The sequence below is a fragment of the Lathyrus oleraceus genome, chromosome 4 (assembly GCF_024323335.1).
Source record: "Lathyrus oleraceus cultivar Zhongwan6 chromosome 4, CAAS_Psat_ZW6_1.0, whole genome shotgun sequence".
Classification (NCBI taxonomy): Eukaryota; Viridiplantae; Streptophyta; class Magnoliopsida; order Fabales; family Fabaceae; genus Lathyrus; species Lathyrus oleraceus.
In genome coordinates, this window is record NC_066582.1 from 66,279,368 (window position 1) to 66,288,284 (window position 8,917).

Below are 8,917 nucleotides of genomic sequence, written 5' to 3' on the forward strand. Positions count from 1 at the left end.
TTTCCTAAGGATGGTGGAAAAGGTCCCATGAAATCTATACCCCATACGTCAAAGAGTTCTACTTCCTGAATGTTTCTTAGAGGCATTTCATCACGTCTTGAAATGTTTCCAGTGTGTTGGCATCTATCACACTTGACAATGCAAGCATAGACATCACGCCACATGGTAGGCCAGAATAGGCCAACTTGAAGAATCTTAGCGTATGTCTTAGAGGTGCTCGCATGTCCACCATAAGGTGCAGAATGACAATGCTCGATAATACTATTTACCTCTTCTTCTGGAACGCAACAACGAAAAATGCCATCTTTACCCCTTTTAAAAAGGAGCGGTTTGTCCCAATAGAAGTTTCTCACATCGTGGAAGAATTTCTTCTTGCGGTGGTAGTCAAGATCAGGGGGTACTATATCAGCAGCTAGGTAATTAACGAAGTCTGCATACCAGGGTATGTTACTTATTGCTAAGGAATTTTGGGAATGCTTATAAGGATCTAGGTTATTATCTTCAATGGTTTCTATTCTAGCTATCAGTCTATCATAGGCAAAATCATCATTTATGGGTACTAGTTCAGGTTTTAGATGTTCTAACCTAGAAAGGTGATTGACTACTACATTTTCAGTGCCTTTTTTATCTCTTATGTCTAAATCAAACTCTTGTAGTAATAGAATCCATCGGAGTAATCTGGGCTTGGCATCTTTTTTACTTAATAGGTAACGAATGGCAGCATGATCGGTGTAAACTATAATTTTTGCTCCTACTAGATAAGATCTAAATTTGTCTATAGCGAAAACTACAGCGAGTAATTCTTTTTCAGTTGTTGCGTAGTTAAGTTGGGCAACATCTAGGGTTCTACTGGCATAATAAATGGCATGTAATTTTTTATCTTTCCTTTGTCCTAGAACGGCTCCAACTGCATAATCACTAGCATCGCACATTATTTCGAAAGGTTCCGACCAATCAGGTGGTTTCATAATGGGTGCAAAGATTAATGCTTGCTTTAAAAGATTAAATGCGTCATTACATTTTTCATCGAAAATGAATTCAGCATCTTTCATTAAAAGTCCGGTTAAAGGTTTGGTTATTTTGGAGAAGTCTTTAATAAAACGCCGATAGAATCCAGCGTGTCTAAGGAAGCTTCGGACTTCTCTGATGGTTTTTGGGGGTTTTAGGTTTTCTATAACTTCTATTTTAGCTTTATCTACCTCTATACCTTTTTCGGAAACTATATGTCCTAAAACTATTCCTTCGGTTACCATGAAATGACATTTTTCCCAGTTCAGCACGAGGTTCACCTCCACGCATCTCTCCAGGATTTTCTCAAGGTTAGCAAGACAATTGTGGAAATCAAATCTGCAACCGAGAAATCATCCATAAACACTTCCATGATACCATCTAGGTAATCTGCAAAGATTGACATCATACAACGTTGGAAAGTAGCTGGGGCATTACAGAGGCCGAACGACATTCGTTTGTAGGCAAAAGTTCCATAGGGGCATGTAAAGGTAGTTTTTTCTTGATCTTCGGGGTGGATAGGTATTTGGAAGAATCCAGAGTATCCATCCAGATAGCAGAAGTAAGAGTGTCTGGCTAGACGCTCCAACATTTGGTCTATAAATGGTAAAGGGAAATGATCCTTCCTAGTTGCTTTATTTAATTTTCTATAATCTATACACATCAGCCATCCTCCTTCTAAACGTTTTTCTACATGTTCGCCTTTATCGTTTTGCACGACTGTGATGCTTCCCTTTTTAGGTACTACATGCATAGGGCTCACCCACTTACTATCCGAGATCTGATAGATTATACTTGCCTCAAGTAACTTAAGAATTTCCTTTTTAACAACATCACTCATTATAGGGTTTATTCTTCTTTGATGTTCCCTGGAGGGTTTTGAATCTTCTTCTAGTGAAATCCGATGCATGCATACGGATGGGCTTATACCTTTCAGGTCAGAGATATTATATCCTAAGGTTGAGGGATATCTTCGTAGAACGTCTAAAAGTTGGTTCGTTTCCTCTTAGCTCAAGGTAGCACTGACTATAACTGGACGGTTCATCTTTTCATCGAGGAACTCGTATCTCAGGTTCTTAGGCAGTTCCTTAAGTTCTAAGGTTGGTTTCTTAGGGCATGGCATATGATCTGGGGTAAGGGATAAACACTCGTAAAGGTTATCATCGATGTAGGGTTTCTTAAAGTCACCATCTTCCCTTATGAGAGTTGATGGTAACTTAATTGTTTTTATAATTTCTTTTTGTTCTAATTCTCTAACACATTCATCAATGATATCTAAGGCATAACACGAGTCTCCCATCACAGGTGCCATAAGAAATTTCGAAAGTATAAATTCTATTTTCTCGTCACCTACCTCAAATGTCAACTTTCCTTTCTTGACATCTATTATGGCTCATGCAGTCGATAAGAATGGTCTACCTAGAAGGATTGGTATATCATTGTCCTCTTTGATGTCCATGACAACAAAATCAGTAGGGATAAATAACTGACCTATCCTAATAGGAACATCTTCTAAAATGCCTATCGGATATTTAACAGATCTATCGGCTAACTGAAGTGACATCTTAGTGGGTTGTAATTCTCCTAAGTTTAACCTCTCACAAACTGCTAAAGGCATTAGGCTCACACTAGCTCCTATGTCTAGAAAATCTTTTTCAATGACATGATTACCCAAAAGGCAAGGAATGGAGAAATTTCCAGGGTCTTTATCTTTCTTTGCTAATTTGTCCTTGGAAATAGCATTACATTCCAAAGGCTTCGGATCGTCAAGTCTATGTTTGTTGGTAAGGATGTCTTTGAGAAACTTTGCATAAGAAGGTATTTGGGTGATGGCTTCTGTGAAAGGGATTTCTACATGAAGTTTTTCTATAACTTTAATAAATTTTTGATACTGTTTATTGATCTGGGTTTGTTTGAGTCTTTGCGGATATGGTATAGGTGGTTTATATGGCGGGGGTGGTACGTAAGTTTTGTCTTTAGGTTCTTCTCCTTTTTCTCGACCTTTCTGGTTTTCAGGTTCCTCTGGTTCCTTTACTTCGTCCGTGGGTTTGGTACATTCCTTAGAAGTTTCGGGTTCACTCAATCTAGGGTTTGGTGGTTCATCATAAGCGTTCCCACTTCGTAGGGTAATGGCATTGGCTTGTCCTCTCGGATTTTGTTGAGGTTGTCCAGGGAACTGTCCTCCAGGTGTAGTCGGAGGGGCTTGGTTTAAAGCTACCTGAGAGATCTGGGTTTCAAGCATCTTAGTATGAGTAACTATTTGGTCAACCTTGGTTCCTAACTGAGTAATCAATTCGTTAACATGAATGTTTTGGTTCATGAACTCCTTGTTTTGTTGGGTTTGAGCGATGATAAAATTTTCCATAATTTTCTCAAGGCTCGGCTTTGGTGGTGCAGGTTGCATAGGTTGATTTGATCTTGGGGCTTGATAACTAGGTCTCGGGGGTGCATTATTTTGAATAGGGTTATTGTTTTTATAGGAGAAGTTCGGATGATTCCTCCATCCAGGGTTATAGGTATTCGACTATGGGTTCCCTTGGGTGTAGTTCACTTGCTCAGAGTGGGTTTCGTTTAATAGACTGCATTCTGCAGATTGGTGTCCTTTGGTTCCACATATCTCACAATCCGACGAAACTGCAGCTACAGTATTCGGGTTTATGCACATATGCTCGACTTTGAGGGCTAATGCGTCCATTTTGGCTTGCATCATATCTATAGAGCTTAGTTCATGCACTCCTCCTTGGGCTTCCTTCTTCTCAACTGTCGCTCGTTCGACTCCCCATGATTGGTGGTTTTGAGCCATATCTTCGATGAGGGCACTAGCTTCAGGATAAGGTTTGTTCATCAGAGCACCACCTGCGGCAGCGTCGATGGTCATCTTTGTGTTGTAATGAAGTCCATTATAGAAGGTTTGAATGATTAACCAATTTTCTAAGCCATGATGTGGGCATGCTCGTAACAACTCTTTATATCTCTCCCAAGCTTCGAACAACGATTCTCCTTGGTTTTGGGTAAATCTAGTTATATGGTTTCGAAGAACGGCGGTTTTACTCGGGGGAAAATATCTAGCAAGAAAAACTCTTCTAAGGTTATCCCAAGTCGTAATGGAATTGGGTGGAAGGGAATCTAACCATGATAGGGCTTTATCTCTGAGGGAAAAAGGAAATAATCTTAAACGTATTGCCTCAGGAGAAGCTCCATTGGTTTTAAAAGTGTCTGCTAATTGAAGAAATATTTTTAAATGTTGGTTTGGGTTCTCAGTAGTGAGACCTGCGAATTATCTCTGTTGCACTAGTTGCAACAGGGATGGTTTAAGTTGAAAATTATTAGCTGGGATGGTTGGGTTTACTATACTAGAACTAGGTTCTTCATTAGATGGTTGAGCAAAATCTTTAAGAGGTCTTTGGTTTTGATCTTCGGCCATAGCTCTCTTAATTCTATGAAAGAATAAACATGCGCGAGCATAACGTTCAGGTTCCGCCAGAGGGTATACTAAGCTTAAACTTCCGGTGCTGCGAGTTCTTCGCATTGACCGGCGGGAAATAGCCTAAGTCTAAACGATATAACAACAGGAAAATGAAATTTGACGAAATTGGTCCCCGGCAACGGCGCCAAAAACTTGATGCGTGTTTTTCGCAAGTATACGAACGCGTCAGAGTAATATAAAAGATTGTCGAATCCACAGAGACCAAGTGTCAATCTATCGTTATCTATTGTTATGGTGTTTATCAAAGGCAATTAAAATAGGTGTTTTTGGAGTGTGCAATGAAAAGTAAAGTGTTTAATAAAGGTTAATTAATAAAGACAGGGTCGAATGTAATTCACGTAATCAATTGATAATCCAAGTACTTGCTAGTAGAGCTACTTATGGGCAGTGTTTCCTACTTTGAAAAGAACTAATTTAACAGGAACTGTCGCTTTCGCGTATTCAGAACCGAGTTGTACTCCCTAATCAAACCCTCTTATTGTCACTTATAAAAAGGCGCGTATTGCGTTAGAGTAGTAAACCTATTTTTAAGAAATATAGTATCTTGACTAAGTTGAAAAGTATTATAACCTGGATTTCTTAACCAAAAGAGGTTCTTACGAACCAGACTCTAAACTTATAAACGCGTCCGAAAATAGTTTTAAAATCTCTTTTCTTCTTAATGTTAAAATCTCCTAATGAGCTAAACAAAGCGCTTTCGCTGTTTTTGAAATAGTTAAAAACAATTAAGTTTAAAAAGACATTGGACGGAAGTGCAGAAAAACTTAAGTTGAAAGTTAAAATAGCCCTTAAGTGTTTCTACGAACAATTGTACGGATTATCGGTTCAATTACGATCCTTACATTCTAACCTTATAAATTTAGTTAGACATAATAAAGTAAAAGTGCATTAATTTAAATAAAAGTAGTGCGAGTGCGGAAAGTAAATAAAAGTAAAGCGAGTGCGAGGAAATAAATAATTTAAAGCGAGTGCGGAAAATAAATAAAGTAAAGTGAGTGCGAGGAAATAAATAATTTAAAGCGAGTGCGAGAAATAAATGAAAGTAAAGCGAGTGCGAGGAAATAAATAATTTAAAGCGAGTGCGAGAAATAAATGAAAGTAAAGCGAGTGCGAGAAATAAATGAAAGTAAAGCGAGTGCAAGAAATAAATAAAGTAAAGCGAGTGCGGGAAAATAAATAAGATAAAGACAAGTAATAAAAACCTACTCCAATCGGAGGGTTGAATAAATTTCAAAGCGGAAATGAAAATGGCGGCAGGATCAACTTCCTTCCAAAGTGCTCCAAACTCGATTACAGACTCTATCACAGACTCGATTACACAATTGTAGTAACACTCCAATGCGAAGCGATTACCACTTTATAATACTGAATATATGCCTAAGTGAAACAAAGTTGCTCTGAGTTTTCCTCTGCTCTAAGTTTGGATGATTGTAAAAGTGATTTCGAGTTTCTATTTATAAGCAAGTAAAAAGATGGAAATGACAAGGTTGCCCTTCAACTTGAAAATGGGAGTGAAAATCTTTCCTCTTGTGGCGCCCGCCACAAGGCCATGGCGCCCGCCACAAGGCCAATCTGAGGCGCCTTAGTGGAAGTAGTAGGGAACATGGAAGTTGAGGGAAGTTGAGCTTGGACACGTCATGGCAAGGTCTGTGGCGCCAGCCATGGGGTAGGCCACAAGTACAAAATGCTGAATTTTAGGGTTTTTAGCTCTTTTTCACTCCTTTTCTCGATCGGGGCTCCGATTAAAGTAAAAACCTGAAAACAAAGGAAAACATAGCAATAACACAACAAAATGATAATAAAAGAACTAGAATGCATGTGAAATCGGAGTCGAAAATACGGTAAATTTCAGTGTTATCATTGAGCACAGTCTTTATCAGCGTGATTGATTGGATTTTCGAAGTCATATGGGACCATAACAGAGTCATTATCGATTCCAATCTAGGGTAATCTGCACGAATTAGGTTTCATGATTTTATTTTTATGAAAGGAAGAAATGCTTGAAAACTTAACAAGAAAATAAGAAAAAACATTGCCATTTTTTTTATTAAGTGAAAAGATAAAAATAACTGAAAGACAAGGATCACAAATTTGGATTCAAAGCGTGATGATTTTCATTGATTAATCTTTTATTGAGAAATTAGGTGGCCCTACAAATGGTTCTCCCATGCCTTGGGCATAACATGGTTTCTTTCTTAAAAGGGAAAAAAAACAAGGAATTACTCTTCCAACAAGGTAACTTCAGGGATCTCAACGGATGTCCACTTGGTTAAGTCTTGTCCTTCCTTCTTCTTGTACACCAATCCTTCTTCATCAGCAATGCCATCTTCCTCCAAATCACAAATTTGGCCGTCCACAAGGTGACCGACGCTAGCAAAGAAATCTGACAAAGGGAGCACTTGTCCCTCAACAACAATAAGCATTAATTTCTTCAGGTTTTGGGAGTTGTATCCCAAGTCGGCATGGTGCTTATTGACTGGAAACTCTAGTATCCTCCCCCAACCTTCGGGGTGCCCATTCTTGATGACAGTTTGAGAATCTTTCAAAGAGGTCATAAAAAATTCAACAATTTTAACTTCCCCTGTAGGGACAACCATCTCAACATTGATAATTTCAAATGATTGAAATGGGTTTTCCTGTACCTCCACTCCTCCTTCAATATACTAGAAAGATGTTAGGTGGTTGACCATGATGTCCTCCTCTCCTTCAATTACCACGAGCTTGTTGTTGACCAAAAAATTCAACCTTTGATGGAGTGTCGACGTGACGGCTTCGGCTGAGTGTATCCACGATCGTCTGAGAAAACAACTATAAGCAGGATATATATATCCATTACAAAGACAATGATAAAGAAAGTATGGGGTACGATCTTGATGGGTAAGTCCACTTCACCAATCATAGTTCTTCTTGAACCATCAAATGTCCTTACCACTAGTTCATTGGGTTTCATTATGAGCCCTTCAATAGTCAATTTTGAAAGAGAACTCTTCGACATCATATTAAGAGACGAGCTGATATCCACTAAGACCCTAGACATAATGGTGCCGACACATTCGATGGAAATGTGTAGGGCCTTATTGTAGTTTTTCCTTCGGAAGGAAGCTCTTCATCATTGAAACCCAAGCTCATGTTGGCAGCTATGTTGTTGACAACTCCCTCAAATTGGCAAATAGAAATCTCTTGTGGTACGTGGGCGGCCCTAATAGAAATCTCTTGTGGTACGTGGGTGGCCCTCAAGAACTTGACTAAGGCGTATCTATGTGCCTCGGAGCACATGAGCAAAGACAACATTGAGATTTTTGACGGGGTTTGGTTGAGTTGGTCAACCACCTTTTAGTCGCCCTTCTTAATGATGCACAAGAACTCACCCACCTCATTGGCAGGTAGAGAATATTGCTTTTGCTAGTCAACTTCGATTTGCTTGCCTTTTCCTTGATTTGAGGGGTCACTGTTGTCAATTGCAGGAGGTATAGGTTCAAAAATCCTTCCACTTTGGGTGACTCCACCGGTTTTGTCTATACATACCATTGGCTCATCAGCTGCCACATACTCTTCTTGTACTTTTTGTCCATGAATATAGACAGTTGAGTCATATATCCATGGAACGACCTTCGTGTCTTCGAAAGGGAACTGAGTGGGCATAATTATCACCATAGGAACAATGGGACATGCAGAAATAATAATTTGAGAGAGATCATATGGGACCTGTAAAGGTAAGAGTTCATTGTATGGAATTTCCAGGGTGGACAAATCTTCATTGGTGGATAAACGATCTACCACAAAGATTCCTTGGTCCATTAATCTTTGTATGACAGGCTTCAAATCTTTGCATTGTTGCGGGTTGATTAGACAATGCTCACAGCTAACACAATAAACGGAAAATGCATTGTTCTTCATCAAAACATTCTTGATATCAATGAGGGGAGTCTTTAACTCGTCCATACGGGATGATAATCTTATTCCATTGTCAAATTCTACCATATTCACTGTTGTCTTGTTATGAGGTGGCATAGGGTTGTTGTTTATATTTGGGCCGTTAGGCGCAAATGTAATTGCCTTAGAATCTATCAGATCTTGCACTTTGTACTTTAAGGCTTTGCAGTTCTTAATGGAATGATCGGGAGCGCCTGAATGGAACTTGCATCGGGCGTTGACATCATATCCAAGAGGGAGGAACATTGGTGGTGGTCCTAACTCTCTTAACTATACCAATGAACCTCGTAACAAGTAGGGAATAATATTGCTATACGACATGGGTACTGGACGAAATCTTCTCTCGGGACGTCATTGACGTTGCTGCTGTTATTGTTGATAATGTTATTATTGCTTATATGGTTGTCGTGGTTGTTGTTATTGATGTTGCTGATGTTGTTGATGTTGTTGAACTGGGATAGTAAATGGTTGTTGATTTTGGACTGGCGC

At 39.1% G+C, this 8,917-nt stretch overlaps 1 non-coding gene across 1 annotated transcript; it reads left to right on the forward strand.

The window, feature by feature from the left end:
- The first annotated feature begins 3,941 nt into the window (after positions 1 to 3,941).
- Positions 3,942 to 4,048, forward strand: LOC127077896 (small nucleolar RNA R71). Its single transcript, XR_007787661.1, has one exon. It is a non-coding gene; the product is annotated as a small nucleolar RNA R71 (small nucleolar RNA).
- Positions 4,049 to 8,917: the final 4,869 nt, after the last annotated feature.